This window comes from Podarcis filfolensis, assembly GCF_964270895.1.
Source record: "Podarcis filfolensis genome assembly, chromosome: 9".
In the NCBI taxonomy this organism is placed as follows: Eukaryota; Metazoa; Chordata; class Lepidosauria; order Squamata; family Lacertidae; genus Podarcis; species Podarcis filfolensis.
The window spans coordinates 25157919-25175579 of record NC_139610.1 but is presented as its reverse complement, the minus strand read 5'-3'; the positions used below and the strand labels follow the sequence as shown (position 1 = coordinate 25175579).

At 42.7% G+C, this 17661-nt stretch overlaps 1 long non-coding RNA gene across 2 annotated transcripts; it reads left to right on the top strand.

The window, feature by feature from the left end:
• The first annotated feature begins 11529 nt into the window (after nt 1–11529).
• Nucleotides 11530–17049, top strand: LOC310770299. 2 transcript variants are annotated; one of them, XR_014552028.1, is made up of 5 exons: nt 11530–11696; nt 13345–13439; nt 14951–15016; nt 15927–16328; nt 16695–17049. It is a non-coding gene; the product is annotated as an uncharacterized lncRNA (long non-coding RNA). The 2 variants fall into 2 exon arrangements; XR_014552029.1 differs by lacking the exon at nt 11530–11696 and adding an exon at nt 11709–11925.
• The last annotated feature ends 612 nt before the right edge of the window (nt 17050–17661 follow it).

Below are 17661 nucleotides of genomic sequence, written 5' to 3'. Positions count from 1 at the left end.
CCCGGGAAGGGGGCGCGCCGAGCAGCCAATGCCAGAGAGGCGGGAGGCGGGTTCCGCCAGCTACGGGTCAAAGGGGCACCAAGGCGTTGGGTGTTTCTCCCACCCCCACCATCAAAGAGTCAGGGATCTCGCCTCTTTTTTCCTCTTTTTTCCACGTTTTAGGACGCCAGGGCAAGATGCCGGCTTCAGATCCTGCAGGAGCAGCACTCAGAAGGGCGACACTTGAGCACACGCGTGCATCAAGTGATAGGGAACACTTGATGCACGCGCGCGTGGGGAAACGTCGCCGTTTCGAAGCCTGGGAGAGGATATTTCCTCTCCGCTGGAAGCTGCGCATCCCTCGCGCCGCCTCGGATGCAATTGCTTTCCAGGCGAATCAGTTCTCACATCCTTGGTGCAGCCAGTCAACTGTGCAGTGATCAAGTGCAGAGAGGGACCCAGTGAGGCATGTGTGCATGTCTTGTAAAGCAGACGTTTGCTTCTGGAGAAAGAAACATCATCTCCCTCGCTGACAAGGACAAGGGGGAAATGTTACTGATCCTGCTCTTCCACCACCAGTATCAAGAGACATATATAAAACCAAGGCCACGCAGGAGCAGAGGTGCCCAGTGCGTTTTTAAAAATGCAAAGGATGGCCTGCTGGTTCTTGGGCAGCATTCTGTTCCCAGAACCCACAAGCAAGACATGAGTGAAATAGCACCCTCCTTCTTAAAGAATGGTGTATAAAATGTCATGTTTGCAGCCTGAGAGTTGAATCTTACCCAGTGCTCTTTGGGGGGGGGGGTACTCAAGGGTTCACAGGCCCAGCACCTTTCCTCCCTCCAAATGTTAAAAAGTACAGTGGTACCTCTGGTTGCGTACTTAATTCGTTCCAGAGGTCCGTTCTTAACCTGAAACTGTTCTTAACCTGAAGCACCACTTTAGCTAATGGGGCCTCCTGCTGCCATGCAATTTCTGTTCTCATCCTGAAGCAAAGTTCTTAACCCGAGGTAATATTTCAGTGGTACCTCGGGTTACATACGCTTCAGGTTACAGACTCCGCTAACCCAGAAATAGTACCTCGGGTTAAGAACTTTGCTTCAGAATGAGAATAGAAATCATGCACTGGCGGCGCGGCAGCAGCAGGAGGCCCCATTAGCTAAAGCAGTGCTTCAGGTTAAGAACGGACCTCCGGAACGAATTAAGTATGTAACCAGAGGTACCACTGTATGACACTTACTGTAAGGCAGGCATCCCCAAACTCAGCCCTCCAGATGTTTTTGGACTACAACTCCCATCATCCCTAGCTAACAGGACCAGTGATCAGGGATGATGGGAAATGTAGTCCCAAAACATCTGGAGGGCAGAGTTTGGCGGTGCCTGATGTAAGATCTTCAAGGTGAGTACTGGCACCTTAAAAAAAAAAAAGCACTGATCTTACCGACTTTTAACACTGGAAACTGGTCAATAGCCTCCAGGTTTAAGACACACAGGGCACACTGCATGATGCGCAAAGGTCTGTCTGCAGCATCTCACCTCCCCTTCCTTGCCCCTGGCCTCTGCCATCTGAGGCAACTGCCTTGCTCTGGTGGGGCAAACCCAGAAGCAGGAGACATCATATCACCCCAACACAAACATTTATCACTGGAGACAGTTCATGCATTCTCTTGCAACTCCCCAAGTGTTATGTGATGAAGGAATGGACACATGATTTATTGCAGAGGGGCAGAACCGAGTTATCTGTAATGCAATTGGTCAGTCCAGTTTTTTTTTTATTTACTTGATGGGAGGGCAGCTGCACCCCTGCACCCCCAAGACTATACTCTGGATGGACAGGAGTTGCAAAGTGGGCCTAGTGCAGCTGATTCTGCAAAGTGCCTTTGTCTTGAGAGTGCTGTGCTTGAAACAATGCCCTGTGATGTGTTCTGGCTGATTCATCCCTTACCATTCATTGCTTGCTGTTGCAGTTCTTGAATGATGAACAACCATGTGTGTGATCTTAGGCAAGTTTACTCAGAAGTCAGCTCCACTGAGCTCAGTTCATAGAATTGTAGAGATTAAGAGTCTCGCAAACTACCGACTGAGCTATCTCAGTTCATTAAATGTACAAAATTGTGCAGTGCAATTCCACATATGATTATTTGGAAGCAAGTTCCACCAAATTTATTGGAACACGCTCCAATGGGGATGGGGCTGCAGCTCAGCTAGGTGATCTGCACTTCTGCTAAACAGGCAGCTGCTACACCAAGGCTTTTCCTTTCAGCCTGCTTTCAAGTTACGGCTGTTTACTGGATTAGTCTCAGCCAGTATGGTCAATTACTAAGCAGTATGGTGGTGCTGTGGGTTAAACCACAGAGCCTAGGACTTGCTGATCAGAAGGTCGGCTGTTCGAATCCCCGCGACGGGGTGAGCTCCCGTTCCTCGGTCCCAGCTCCTGCCAACCTAGCAATTCGAAAGCACATCAAAGTGCAAGTAGATAAATAGGTACCGCTCCAGCAGGAAGGTAAACGGTGTTTCCGTGCGCTGCTCTGGTTCGCCAGAAGCGGCTTAGTCATGCTGGCCACATGACCTGGAAGCTGTACACTGGCTCCCTCAGCCAATAAAGCGAGATGAGTGCCGCAACCCCAGAGTCGGCCACGACTGGACCTAATGGTCAGGGGTCCCTTTACCTTTACCTTATGGGAGTTGCAATGCACCAACAATCTGGTTCCCAATCCCTTTTTTAAATACTGTATTCCACTGTAAGTGGCATCTAGGGCCTTCCATTGTGTGCCCCACCCCAGCTGTGTGACCAATTTTGCCTGTAGAGCAGGCTTCCTCAACCTCGGCCCTCCAGATGTTTTTGGCCTACAACTCCCATGATCCCTAGCTAGCAGGACCAGTGGTCAGGGATGCTGGGAATTGTAGTCTCAAAACATCTGGAAGGCCAAGGTTGAGGAAGCCTGCTGTAGAGCATCACCCTGGTGTGAGTTTCTGACTATGTTCTGCTTCTCTCTCACCAAACTCCCTACTCCACCCATTCTGCTCCCCTAGCCAGCATAAGGATCCACCACTCAGTGCGAACTAGCATCAGTGATCTGCTGTAAATCCAGCATATTTTGTTTGTGTTTCAGCATAGGGCAGTTTTACTAGTGATCCATTCCTGCCCAACAGGCATAACTGGAGGCTAGTTTAAAATATTAGTTCACATTAATAAAATTAGAATTGATTTTATTTCATCATGCAATGTATATACTTGCCCTTCAAAAAAATAACATATTTTTTTTTAAGATTCAGAAGCCAGTAGAAGAGCACTTCAGTCTCTCAGAACACTCTGTTGCTGACCTTAAAAGGGGCGATTCTCAAACAAAGGAAATTCAAAAGGAAATACCAGCATGAAACCACTAAATCACAACTTATCAAGATAAAAATCCAATCCGATCACTTGGGGGGTTAATAAAGATAACAGGTTTGTTTTATTCCAATATAGGTGTTCATCAGCGTAGCAATGCCAGGATGTTTGCATTATTACAAATACATCACCTCACAATCTTGTTTGCTGAATGTCTTTGTTTTCATGTCTTCCTTCAATTTTTCTTGAGGAACTAACTGTAAACTCTGCTTTAACTACCACTGATGCTAAGTTGTTGTTTTTTTGTTTGTTTTGTTTTTAAAAGCGGGGGCTTTGGGGGGGGGCTCAACTCACACCACATAAGTTTGTTGGTCTTTTAAGATGCTGTGAGATTGTGTCAAATACAGCTGCTCCTCTGAAAACTAGTAGCAAATAAGTGCAATGTTGGCAGGGTGCATATCACAAAGGCGTATTTTCTTTTTAAATGGTTGACAAAGAAATGCCGGGAAAGCAAGAAATTTTATTCTTCAAAACAGTATCAGGAGGATAAGAATACTGAGCAATTGTTCCCATTGTATCCCTTCATAACAAACAAAACAGCCTTGTGTTTCCTTTCTCTGGTAAGACAAAACAAACTATTTATAACACAACTGTGCTTATATAATTTTTATTGAAAGGTCAAAAGAACACTCACCCTTGCATTTCCTTTTCACAGCCTGCTGCTCATTTGCCTCCAAATATTCCCAACCAAAATGTTATCAGAAAATATCCATTTTCCTGTGGGTGGTTGTAGTAAGAGCCTCAAGGCCACACAACTACCTGGACTAGCTAACGTTGCTTCGCCTTATCTACATTTCATGCATAGAATTGGAGCTCAAAATTCATGGGCCACGGACTTCCTCATCCCTCCAAAAGCTCACAGAATTAATCCAAGAGTGAAGAGCCTGAGCAATAGACAGTATGAGCACGCTGACCCCATCAGCTCACCCTGTTCCTTGGCAGGTCTACTAACATGGCTAATGTTGGGCTGTAACAGAACTGGTGGGAAGAGTGATGGGGGGGTGCCTTGCTGCCAATTGTTAAGACATCCATGGAATCATAGAATTGTAGAGTTGGAAGAGACCACAAGGGTCATCTAGCAATGCAGGAATCTTTTGCCCAGTGTACTGCTCAGACCATGACTCTTGAGATTAAGCGTCTCATGCAGGTCATCTGAAACAAGAACAACTAGAAGCTGATAGTAGGGCATAACAAGTTTATCATTGCTTTTGCTTGTTGTTTCCTGCTGCTGCTATTTGTGGGGGGTGGGTGGTGGTTCTCAGTGAGACTGTGGACTGTGTGAGACAAGGAAGGAGGTGTAGCATTTATTCCAATCTCTCGGTGAGAGCTTGAGTCTGGGGGACAGCAGCCTGAGTGGAAACAGGCCTGCTGACCATGAATGCACATGTACTTGACTGGGGTCAGAAAACTGGGTGCTTGTTGCAGTCTGGTTCTGTAGCAGCTGCTTCTATTGAATCAGGATCCTCTTGTATGCTGACTAAGTAAAGTGCATGATTATTAAGTTGGAGTGGTGGCAGCGGCAATGTATGCAACAATGTTTAGCTTCTGTCTTATTATTATTGTTATATATGAGTGGTCCTCTCAGGCATAAACTAAGAGGGTAGAAACCAGTGTTTTTTTCTATAGTGAGAAGGGAATGGCAGAAGGATTTGTTTTCTGTCTAAGAATTAGACAGTAGGCTGACTCACACTGACCTGCCAAATTCATCAACCAGAACAAGATCACCAAATGCATAAAGCAGGTTAACACTTTGTGCTAATAGCAAATTAGGGGCTTTTATTCCTATCGACCTTTATTTACAGCAGCTTTTTGCAGTTGGTCTGATTCTCCATAAATACCCCTGGAATATGATTCTTTTATAATATAGCCATTCCTTCCCCTACCTTGCAACTTAGAGCTTGACCATAAAGAAGGCTGATCGCCAAAGAATTGATGCTTTTGAATTATGGTGCTGGAGGAGACTCTTTTTTTTTTTATAAGATATTTATTAGCATTTTCCATTTTTTACAAACAATAAAAAAGAAAAAATTAAAAAGAAAAAATAATAAAAAAACCACATAACGTTCAAAACTTATTTTTCAATCACATCTTTCACTGACCTCATACCTCCCCTTCTTGTATTCCAGTTCAAATTGTTTATCCAGCAAATCCTTATCTCCCAGCATTACAATTAAACCCCTTATTTTCTAACCATCCTCTTATATTATTATATCTTAAACTCTTGATTATATACCAAGAAAAAAGGGACCATTTTTTCATAATCTTATTACCATTACAGCTAGAAACCAATTAATTTCAATCCTGCATCATTCAACATTCATTAATATTGCAATATTTTTGTAGATAGTCCTTGAATTTCTTCCATTCTTCTTCTGCCGACTCTTCTCCCTGGTCACGGATTCTGCCAGTCATTTCTGCCAATCCCTTAAAGTCAATCAACTTCGTTTGCCATTCTTCCAGAGTGGGTAGATCTTGTGTCTTCCAATACATTGCGATGAGTATTCTTGCTGCTGTTGTAGCATACATAAAGAAAGTTCTATCCTTTTTCGACACCAATTGGCCGACCATGCCCAAGAGAAAGGCCTCTGGTTTCTTCAGGAAGGTATATTTAAATACCTTTTTCAATTCATTATAAATCATTTCCCAGAAAGCCTTAATCCTAGGGCACATCCACCAAAGGTGAAAGAATGTACCTTCATTTTCTTTACATTTCCAACATTTATTATCGGGCAAGTGATATATTTTTGCAAGCTTGACTGGGGTCATGTACCACCTGTATATCATTTTCATAATATTTTCTCTTAAGGCATTACATGCCGTAAATTTCATACCTGTGGTCCACAACTGTTCCCAGTCAGCAAACATAATGTTATGTCCAACACCTTGTGCCCATTTAATCATAGCAGATTTCACCATTTCATCCTGAGTATTCCATTTCAACAGCAAGTTATACATCTTTGACATAATCTTAGTTTTGGGTTCTAACAGTTCTGTTTCTAATTTTGATTTTTCCACCTGGAATCCAATTTTCTTGTCCAAATTAAACGCCTCCATTATCTGAAAATAATGTAACCAGTCTCGCACTTTATTTTTTAACTTCTCAAAACTCTGAAGTTTCCATCTATCTCCTTCTTGTTCCAAAATCTCCCAATATTTCGGCCATTTGGCCTCCATATTGAGCTTTTTCTGAGCTTTCGCTTCCATTGGTGACAACCACCTTGGGGTTTTATTTTCCAATAGGTCTTTGTATCTTATCCAAACATTAAACAATGCTCTCCTGACAATATGGTTTTTAAATGCTTTATGTGCTTTAACCTTGTCATACCACAGATATGCATGCCACCCAAAAACATTGTTAAAACCTTCTAAATCCAAAGTGTCTGTGTTCTCAAGAAGTAGCCAATCTTTCAGCCAGCAAAATGCTGCTGCTTCATAGTAAAGTTTTAAGTCTGGCAGGGCAAATCCACCCCTTTCTTTTGCATCAGTTAATATCTTAAATTTTATTCTTGGTTTCTTGCCCTGACAGACAAATTTAGAAATGTCTCTCTGGCACTTCTTGAAACAGTCCATCTTGTCCACAATTTGCAATGTTTGAAACAAAAATAACATTCTAGGCAATACATTCATCTTTATAACTGCAATTCGACCCAACAAGGAAAGCTTCAAATTTGACCAAATTTCTAAATCTTTTTTCACTTCCATCCAACATTTTTCATAATTATCTTTAAACAAATTCCCATTTTTAGCTGTCATATTGATCCCCAGGTATTTCACTTTATTCACAACCGTTAAACCTGTTTCGTTCTGAAACTTCTCTCTTTCAATCGGTGTTAAGTTTTTCTCTAAAACCTTAGTTTTTGACTTATTCAGTTTAAATCCTGCCACTTGGCCAAATTCTTGAATTAGTTCTAAAACTCTTTTAGTACTAGATTCTGGCTCCTGTAAGGTCAAGACTAGATCATCTGCAAATGCTCTCAGTTTATACTGTTTGGCTCCGACCTGTATACCTTTAACCAACCGGTCCCTTCTAATCATGTTCAGCAGGACCTCCAAGACCGAAATAAAAAGTAATGGGGAAATTGGGCATCCCTGTCGTGTCCCTTTCTCTATCTTCAATTGTTCCGTTACCACATTATTTACAATTAATTTAGCCTTTTGTTCAGAATATATTGCACCTATACCATTCTCAAAACCTTGGCCTACCCTCATACCCTGTAAGTTCTTTTTCATAAAACTCCAAGAGATATTGTCAAAGGCTTTCTCCGCATCCACAAATATCAGAACTGCTTTAGTGTTTATGTTCACTTCTAGTTTTTCCAAAATATCAATTACGTTCCTCAAATTGTCAGACATATGTCTTCCCGGGAGAAAGCCCGCTTGGTCCTTGTGAATCTCTTTCATCAAAACTTGTTTCAATCTCTTGGCCAAAATATCAGCAAAAATTTTGTAATCCACATTTAATAAGGATATCTGACGGTAGTTCTTAAACTGAGTCTTTTCAGTTTCTGTTTTCGGTATTAGTGTAATATAAGCCTCTTTCCACGATTCTGGTGCCCTTTTTCCTTCCAAAATCTCATTACAGACTTCCTTCAATGGTTGCAATAACCACTCTTTCAAAGATCTATAGTATCTGGAAGTCAATCCATCCGGTCCTGGAGACCTGCCTAGTTGCATATTTTGAATGGCGCCTTCTATCTCCTGGTCTGATATTTTACAGTTCAACATTATTTTACTTTCTTGCGAAATTTTTTGTAATCCATTTGTTTTCAAAAAACAATCAATGTCCATTTCATTCTGTGGCCCTTGTATATATAGTTGTTTGAAGTACTTCTGGAAGCAATTTCTAATCTCATTTGGGTTATGTATATCTTTTCCTTCTACTTCCAAATTTGTAATGGTGTTTAGTTTCTGTCTTTTTTTCAGTTGCCAAGCCAAAAGTTTCCCACATTTATTCACTGATTCAAATGTCTTCTGTTTCATTTGTTTAATTTTCCATTCTATTTCCTGGTTCATTAATTCCATATATTGTACCTGGTAAAGTTTTATTTCTCTCAGAATCTCCTGTGACTTTGGCTTTACTCTCAATTTTGCCTCCCCTTCTTTTATTTTTTCCAAAATTTTATCTTTTTTCTCATTTCGGCTTCTCTTATTTATTGCATTCTGTTGTATCAGAAACCCTCTCATCACAGCTTTACTTGCGTCCCAGATTACTCTTTTTTCAACCTCTGTTGACATATTTATTTCAAAGTAGTCTTTCAAAGTTTTTTGGGCCTTCCTGTATACTTCTTTATCTCTAAACAAAGCGTCATTCATTGGAGGAGACTCTTGAGAGTCCCATGGATTGCAAGAAGATCAAACGTATCCATTCTTAAGGAAATCAGTCCTGAGTGCTCACTGGAAGGACAGATCATGAAGCTGAGGCTCCAATACTTTGGCCACCTCATGAGAAGAGAAGACTCCCTGGAAAAGACCCTGATGTTGGGAAAGATGGAGGGCACAAGGAGAAGGGGACGAGAGAGGACGAGATGGTTGGACAGTGTTGTCGAAGCTACCAGCATGAGTTTGACCAAACTGCGGGAGGCAATGGAAGACAGGAGTGCCTGGTGTGCTCTGGTCCATGGGGTCACGAAGAGTTGGACACAACTAAACAACTAAACAACAACAACAAAGTTGTATTCCCCGTGCAAATTAGTGCCTTTGTAGAGAGAGTCACAATGAGACTAACCTTCTTTGTATACATAATATTTGTCTTTATTGCAGTTGCTAGTTGGTTAAAAAAAATTCCTGCCTTCTGTGGTGTAAAAGATTGAATAGGGTTGCAGCTGTGATCTAATAATAATTTGGCAACCCATTCAGTGAAGAAGTCATAAATTATACTAGCACTGGAGTCATATAAAATAGGGAAATGCTACAGAAAATATTAATCCTTCCCAGGAACATATGATTCCCCCCACCTTTCCTGGAAAATTGATAAAACATAAATTGACCATAGAAGAGACATATTGCTGTTCTGTTTTTGTTTTTTCAAGTAAACTAGAAAAAGGGGCATGGACAAATTCAGGGCAATTAAACTGATAGCAAATTAAATTGATAGCAAATTAAAGTCTCACATGTTCAGAAGCGATATTCCACTCAATATCATTTTTAGTTGCATGTTTCTCTTTCATGGGGGTTGGGGAACAGAATATTTTTTGTCCCAGAGGGATTTGAACTACAGTAGTGATTCTAAGGACATGCTTATACATTTGTGTTTGCCTTAGCAGATAGTACAACAGAGGTCTCTTGAATATTCCTGTGACACTTTGCCTGGTTGTCTGTGCTTTCCCACCCCACTGTGCTGGGGGTGTTGAGCCAGGAAAAGGTCCCAGGACCATCTGTACCATTCCTGATTGGTAGGTTTTAGTAATATTTCCAGGGACTGTGACAGGGGAGCAGTCTGCCCTATTCTGGGATGTTTCTAGCCGTGTTTTTCTGTCCTTGAGATTAGTATTGGAGACAATGGCAGTTCCTTTGGCACAGTGATGTATCTACCCCCGGATACAGGATTGCTCTTCTGCACCCCTCAAATTTCCCACCATTTGGGGAAGAGGAGGAGTGTAACAACATTTTGAAAGTGGCCTTTAAGAAACAAAAATAGCACATTATCACTGAAGGGTTGACAACAAGTGCAAAATGGTTCTTCTGCCTTTGTAAAATACATACTGCTTCTATGTGCTCTTTTCCCATCCAGTATTTGTGTATGGCAATCTAGAAATGTTAATTGCAGGGCATATGCATTGTGGAAGTCAAATAGTGGGGTGCACTGACAGTATGTGGGCTGAAGACATACTAAGAGCTATTTTCAGCATCGTATAATAGGACCAACATGTATAGGGTAAGCATAAATCCATGCAATAGCAGCAGCCAGGGACTCCAAATTGAAATTGCAGCTCGACTAGCTTTTATTTATGGCTTGTATTCTTCATAAAAGTTCATGGGGTAATTTTGAATGAAGGATAGAAGTGTGTTCATGTTTATTATTGCAATGGTCTCTGGGCCTTACCGGGCCTTGTGCACAAATATCTAGAATGATTTTTAAAGTTGCTTTAAAAAAAACAAAACACTGGCATGTTTGCAGTGTTGTCGGTGGAGACAGAGCCTGGCCCAGTTGCAAGATGGCACTTGTGTTTCCAGAACCTTCCCTTCACATTCATGGAAGTGATTCACGGCAAGTGCAAATGTCTCGCTGTTGGTGTCCTGCTTACTCTGGCCACAACTAGACAGCGGGGCTTTTCTGGGTCCTATTGTTCTAGGACCAATCAGACTCTGCATTTTGGATCCTATTCAGCTCAGTACATAACAGGGTCCCTTCCAACTCTCTGTGATCTAGAAAGGGGGAACTGGATTAAGAAGGAAATACTGTACTAGCAAGGCTGCTTGATCCAGCCTTTGCTGAAACCAGATACAGTACACAACAGAGAGAAATAGGCGGAAGCTCAACTCTCCCGCAGCTCTAAACTGCAACTAGAAATGGCGGAGCTGGTAACAAAGTAACACCTTGTACTGTTACGTTGCAGTTCCACTTATTTCATGGGCCAAACCTGCGCATCAAATAGCACAATGCAAAGCAATGGCGAACTGTCACCCCCACCTCCCCAATGCCACGAGGGGGGAACCAGTCGCGGGATACACGGCAGGGCGACTGCAAGCCACCGTCTCTTAATATTTATCCTCCTGCAATGCGCAGATAATGGACAGCATTGCCCTTCCCTCTTCAAGCAAGAAGCGCCAGCTCCCTTTTCCATTTCCACAGAGGTTAGATGGCCACCTGTCCTGTTTGACCGAGTTCCCTGCATTAAAAGGGGGTTCGACTGCATGACCCTCAGGGACCCTTCCAACCTCTCCCATTCTACATAGCGGTCAACTTTTTCTTTTCTTTTTTAAAGGGAAATTCCCTTATTCCGAATAGGATTCCTCGCAAGAAAAGGGGAAAGTTGACAGCTATGCATTCTAGCGTTCTATGCTTAGAGCTGAGCCCACCTCCCTCGTCAAGCCCGCCTTCTCTTTCAGATAAGTCACGTGCCTTCTCCTCTCCACCAATCAACCACGTAGCTGGAAGAGGCGCTTGCTAGGAAGGGACGAATTCTCTCTCTTCCCACCCCACTCCCCAACATCTCGCGCCGTCCTCCTCCATTGCGCGCGCACCGGGCCCTAAGTCTCGCGCGATCGGCTTTGCCCGCTCGCTATATAAACCCGCTGAAGGCACACTTGCCTTCTTTGCGCCCTTTCAGCTTCTGGGCTGGTTGGTTGGAGTGGCTTGGCGCTGCTGGGCCTACCGAAGTTGGAGGTAAGCATGGCCGCGTGCGAGGTGGAGCTGGCCTTGAAATTGGTCTTTTCCCCGCGGAGCCCCTTAAACATTGCGCACCTCAAGCGTCCCGTGCTTGAGGTGGTCAACACAGGGGGGCAGAGGATTCCTCTCACTGAAACCCGGGGCAGGGCTGCCGCTCTCTGCTTCCGGATCCTGTCGTGAGAGACACGTGCTGGAGCTCCTGCTTGGCCCAGGAAGGGCCATTTCGGTGTGTATCTGACTGTGGCGCTGGATTGATGCCCGTGGCTTGGAGAGATGGGTGGGTGGCGGGCTTCGCATGAGGAGTTCATCTACCCCAAAAATAGATGCCCCGCACCCCCTTAAGTTTCCCAGCTTCATTCAAGAAAGAGCATTTAATCATAAAAAAGCATGTCGTTGAACCCATGCCTTCAGTCATCGGCCTAAATTGTAAAATTGTAGAGTTGGGAGGGATCCCCAACGCTCATCTAGTCCAGCCCCCTGCAATGCAGGAGTTCATAGCCTGTGAATACAGGCGGAAGAGGATGAAACATATTAAAGGGCTAACTAGTATCCACGTTTGCATGGCTTGGCCTTCACTGCTCGGCAAGAGTTAATTTTGCAGTGCAAATAAGTTAAGAGTTGGGTATGAAAGACTGGCAATGTCCCCTTGTATTTTATGCTTGGGCTGCATATGTACTGTACACTTTAAGAAGCACACTCAGGGGGTTTTGAGCGTTGTGGCTTACCCCTTACAGAGTTATAATTCCCAGCAGCCCTTAAAAAGCTGCAGTACCCAAAGTTATTTGAGGGAGAAAATGTGCTTTAAATGCACAGTGCGCACACAGCTTTATACCCTGCTTTCTCCCAAAAAAACGTTCAGAGTGGCCTTTATATACGGCCAGGCCTGCTTACAGCTGCTGGAACTACATCAGGTACCTTCAGACAATTTCTCTGGGCATTGAAAAAGAAACACATTTAATTTTTTTTAAAAAAAAAATTTGCAAATTTTGTTGCCATAAAAATATTTTGAGTTCTTTTCCCCCTCACATAGAATCATGTCTTCTCTCTCTTACATTTTGTTATCCATCACACTGGACCAATAGAAATAAATATTCATTCATTCCCAACCCTTCACCCTAAGGTTCCAGGGCAGGTTACAGCATTAAAACAGTTTCCAATCATAAAAAATAGGATGGGTCCTAAAAATATATTGCATGAGGATATTAGGGAACAAGGAACCATTTGTGGCATCTTCCCACAATGTTCACTCTGCAGTATGCGTCTCTAGAGTAGAACTTGAGGGTCAGGATAGTGCTCTGGAACTGCAAAAACTGACAGAAAATGCTGCTTGAATGCTACAGGAGTTCAAATTTAAAACACACACCTGCCCAGATCCTTTTGGTTGCTAGCATCGGGAAGAAAGCAATAAATCTCGATTTAATTAAGAGTATTCCCATGGTGCATTCCCCCTCATTTGGTCTACAAGCAGTGACATGATGAAAAACCAGTGTTGCAATTCTTCAGATTAGTGGGCTTTTGATACATGTTATGACAAAATTTGGTACAGTTGCCTTGACTTACAAGGTTGAAACATTTGCTGCTAGCTTTGTGTTCTTCAAAAGCCATAGTAACAAAAGTAGCCAGTTAACTAATTCTTCTGTTGCAGGTATGTTCCAGTAAAAGCAAAACCCTTGTCATCTTACCCGCAAGGCCTTCCACAAAGTGTTCTGTCACTGGAAGCAATATTCCTTTAGGTAGAAGGTAAGAATTAATGACAATCCTTTCTTTAGAACATCATTTGAATCTGTCTCTTGGCCTCAGAGCTTGCAGTGAGCCCCTTACACTAACTTTTCATCCTATTTTGTATCCATCCCAAGTGCCTTACTTAAAACTCAGTGACCTTGCCCCAGTCTACTTTTTGCCCTCATTTCCCATTACAACACTGCCTGTGATTCTTTCCCCTCCAGTGCTGTCTTACAAAGCTCTCTTCTAAACAATTCTACCTGTGTTTCCTTGCTATCCTTGATGTCTGTGACTTATCCAAGGACGCCTGCATGATGTTACTATTTTTCTTCAAATCCTTCCTCAGTACCACCCATTTTTCCAAGAAGTCATTGGCCCCCAACCCCTTGATGCATATTGTATATGCATGTACGTATCGTTCGCCTCTCAAAATACTGCAACAACCTGTTGTTTGCACAGTTCTCTTTATTGAGTGTCGTGTAATTTGATGGTGCTAGATAATCATTGCTTGAGACTACTTGCTTATGGCCAGTATCTTGTACCAGTGTTGCACAAAATGCTAAGTAAGATAAGGGGCAGCTTTGTTCCTGTGTAGGAGATGCAGGGTCAGAACATGGGCTGATTAATTAAAAAACGAAGAAACAGTGCTAGATTTGTAAGGTAAAGGACCCTTGACCATTAGGTCCAGTCGTGACTGACTTTGGGGTTGCAGTGCTCATCTCGCTTTATTGGCTGAGGGAGCCGACGTAGAGCTTCCGGGTCATGTGGCCAGCATGATTAAGCCGCTTCTGGCGAACCAGAGCAGTGCACGGAAACGCCGTTTACCTTTCCGCCGGAGCAGTACCTATTTATCTACTTGCATTTTGACGTGCTTTCAAATTGCTAGGTTGGCAGGAGCAGGGACCGAGCAACGGGAGCTCACCCCATCGCGGGGATTCGAACCGCCGACCTTCTGATCAGCAAGTCCTAGGCTCTGTGGTTTAGCCCACAACACCATCCGCATCCCTCCAGATTTGTGAGTAGGAAGGATTTAAAGGAAAAGGGCCTAATACAGCAACTGATGAATATGAAAAGCTTTGTGCTTATATGGTTCAGTCTGTTTCTTGATTTGGCGTGGATGTTTGCAGATCAGTGGATTTAGTAGTTGCCAAGTGATAAACATCAATGTGTGAACTAAGTATTTGGAGTCAAAGTCTTTGGAGTTGTAGGTACTAGATTTCCCCCTTTTTAGCTTTGCCCTCTTAAGGCTGGTGGTGCTTTAAGTGGCCAAAACAAAGGGGTATAGTAATTCTCTCTTAAACCCAGAGGCGAGAATGCAACTTTCCTCTGGATCCTGTCGGGAGGAACAACCATAAGAAAATACTTGTTAAATGTCTACTGCGATACAATGATATATCTTGCTCTAGAATTGTTGAGACTGATGTCAGTGGCATTTTAAACATCAGCCCATGGATTTTGTACTTTCTTGATAGTTAGGTACATGTAAAACTTTTTAGGAGGTAAAAGTTAAAATGGATATATTCTTTTAGCAGATGCCTGGGCGGTTATCCAGAGTTTTGAGCATCCCTGACCACTAGGAAGACCCAAGCATCTGGGTGAGTGCTATGAACAGCTGCAGATGAATGGATTATAGATGGTTCTGTAGAAACTGCAGGTGTGGTAAGGGAAGATTCATTCATCTGGCTGACATTTCATTACCAAGTAAAGAAGGGGCACAATGCAGTACCCTGTAAGAAGAATGAAAGTTCTTAACCCAAGGTACTACTTCCGGGTTAGTGGAGTCTGTAACCCAAAGTGTTTGTAACCCAAGGTGTTTGTAACCCAAGGGACCACTATATAACTTTGTTTGCCATAGCATTACCATGTTTGGTATATTAAAAGTAGTTTATCCAGACAATAATTACAAATTGAATTTACTTGTTATTTTGTTACAAGTAGAACCACAACACAAGCCTTTGATCAATTTCAGATTCTTTCTGTTCCTCTGTACTTTCTCCTACGAGAGGACAGAAAGTGACCCACCAACCTTGCTAACAAAGGGAAGCCCACAAAGAAGGCACTGAATCTTCCTTTTGTGTTAATGGCAGTGCCTCCTAGTGGCCAAAATGCATCTTGCTCTTGTTTTCAGTGTACAAGAAACGCAATAATCAGCGGTTCTCAACCTGTGGCTCGCGACCCCTTTGGGGGTTGAACAACCTTTTCACAGGGGTCGGCAAGCTTTTTTGGGGGGTGAGCTCCTCCTCCAACAGCCTCTGCCACTCGCAAGGGCAAGCACAGGAGCCGCGTTTAGCAGAGCGGCGGTGGCACAGCATGAGCGGCAGCAGCAAACCTCGGCCACACGCAGCCGCCACTTGCCCATTGGCCAAAATGGATAACAATACAAAAAATCTGTAAAATCAAGGCAGGTGTCAACACTGATGGCATTCACTTATGCCCATAAGTATAGCCAACTGATGTCTGTTTTAGCCTAACATTTCCTCCTGTGCTACTGTTTTCTGCTTCCAGAGTTTCTTGCACCCGGGTCCCACGCTTAAATTAAAGCAGCAATATGGAAAGATTCTTTAGTTTGGCAGGTACTAGTAAAAAGCAAGAACTTGTTGAGGATGACAAAGAAGAAGTTGATGAAGAAAGGAGCCGCAAATACAGAAAACAAGATGAAAGTTATTTGTATTTTGGTTTCATTGATGTGAACAATGAAGAGCACCCACAGTGTGTTTTGTGTTTGAAAATACTCCCTATTGAATGCATGTTGCCTTGCAAAATGAAACACCACTTAGAAAGTGTTTATAAGAATGATGTGGGTAAACCAATGGAATATTTCTCTAGAAAACTTAAGTCAGGTAAAAGAATCAGTATTTAATAAACAGGTTGCCGTCCTTTAGTAAAGCTCTTTTAGCATCCTATAAAGTAACCTAGGTAAAGGTAAAGGGACCCCTGACCATTAGGTCCAGTCGTGGCCGACTCTGGGGTTGCGGTGCTCATCTCGCTTTATTGGCTGAGAGAGCCGGCGTACAGCTTCCGGGTCATGTGGCCAGCATGACTAAGCCACTTCTGGTGAAACAGCAGCACACGAAAACGTCATTTACCTTCCCGCTGGAGCAGTACCTATTTATCTACTTGCACTTTGACATGCTTTCAAACTGCTAGGTTGGCAGGAGCAGGGACTGAGCAACAGGGGCTCACCCCACTGCGGGGATTTGAACCGCTGACCTTCTGATTGGCAGGTCCTAGGCTCTGTGGTTTAACCCACAGCGCCACCCGTGTCCCATAAAGTAACTTACCGGGTCGCAAAATGTAAGAAACCCATACAATAGCAGAAGAACTCTATTGATATGGTGTCTACTATAGTTGGTAGTATCCTCTGACAATGCAAATTCAAGATTTAGGAGAGGGTCTTAATGAGCAGCTTTTAGAAAAAATGGGGAGGAAGGACTTTGGTTTGCAGTTTGATGTCTCCACTGATAGCAATAGAGATGCTCATCTGTTATGTACTGTTTGATGATGATCTAAATGAAATGGTGGAAGATATTTTTTGGTAAGAACATAAATGTAGGAGTAACAGGCAAATATTTGCTTGGAATTGTGGACAACTTCATGGCAGTAAATAAAATAGGCTGGACTCATTGTGTCAGTGTGTGCACCAATGGTGCTCATTCTGTGGCAGGACTTCAGTAAAAAAGGAGTTCCCAACATTGAGTAACAAAGCACTGAAGATAATGATTAATTTTGCAACATCCCATCTATGTGAGTCTGGGTTTCCAGCCATGGCTGTCATAAAAAGCAAATACAGCTCAGGATTTGATGTGGAGAAAGAAATAAGAGTAGCAGTAACTAAATTGGTGCCAATATTTGAAAAGCTGTGCAACAATAAGCAAACTCAGGTTTCTTGCTAATAAAAAAGACTGACATTTCATGCGCCTTATGTTTTTACTGAACCCTTTTTTAAAAATGAAGACTAAATGGTTTATTGTATTATATCTGCTTCAAAATGCAACTTTGTATCTTTTCCCCATTGGTATATTCAGATTTTCTTAAATTATTTTTTATTTAAATTTGTTTTCAGTTTTCCCCAGCTTACAAAAATAATATTTAGCAGGGCAATGAGTGACTCATGATTTTTAAAAAAGCTTTTTCAAAGCTCTACTGCCTAAATGTTAAGCCTTAAAAATGATAGCTAAAATGGCTAAATGATGAAACAACACAAGTTTTAACCAGGTACAGGGGAATCTCCACTTGCACA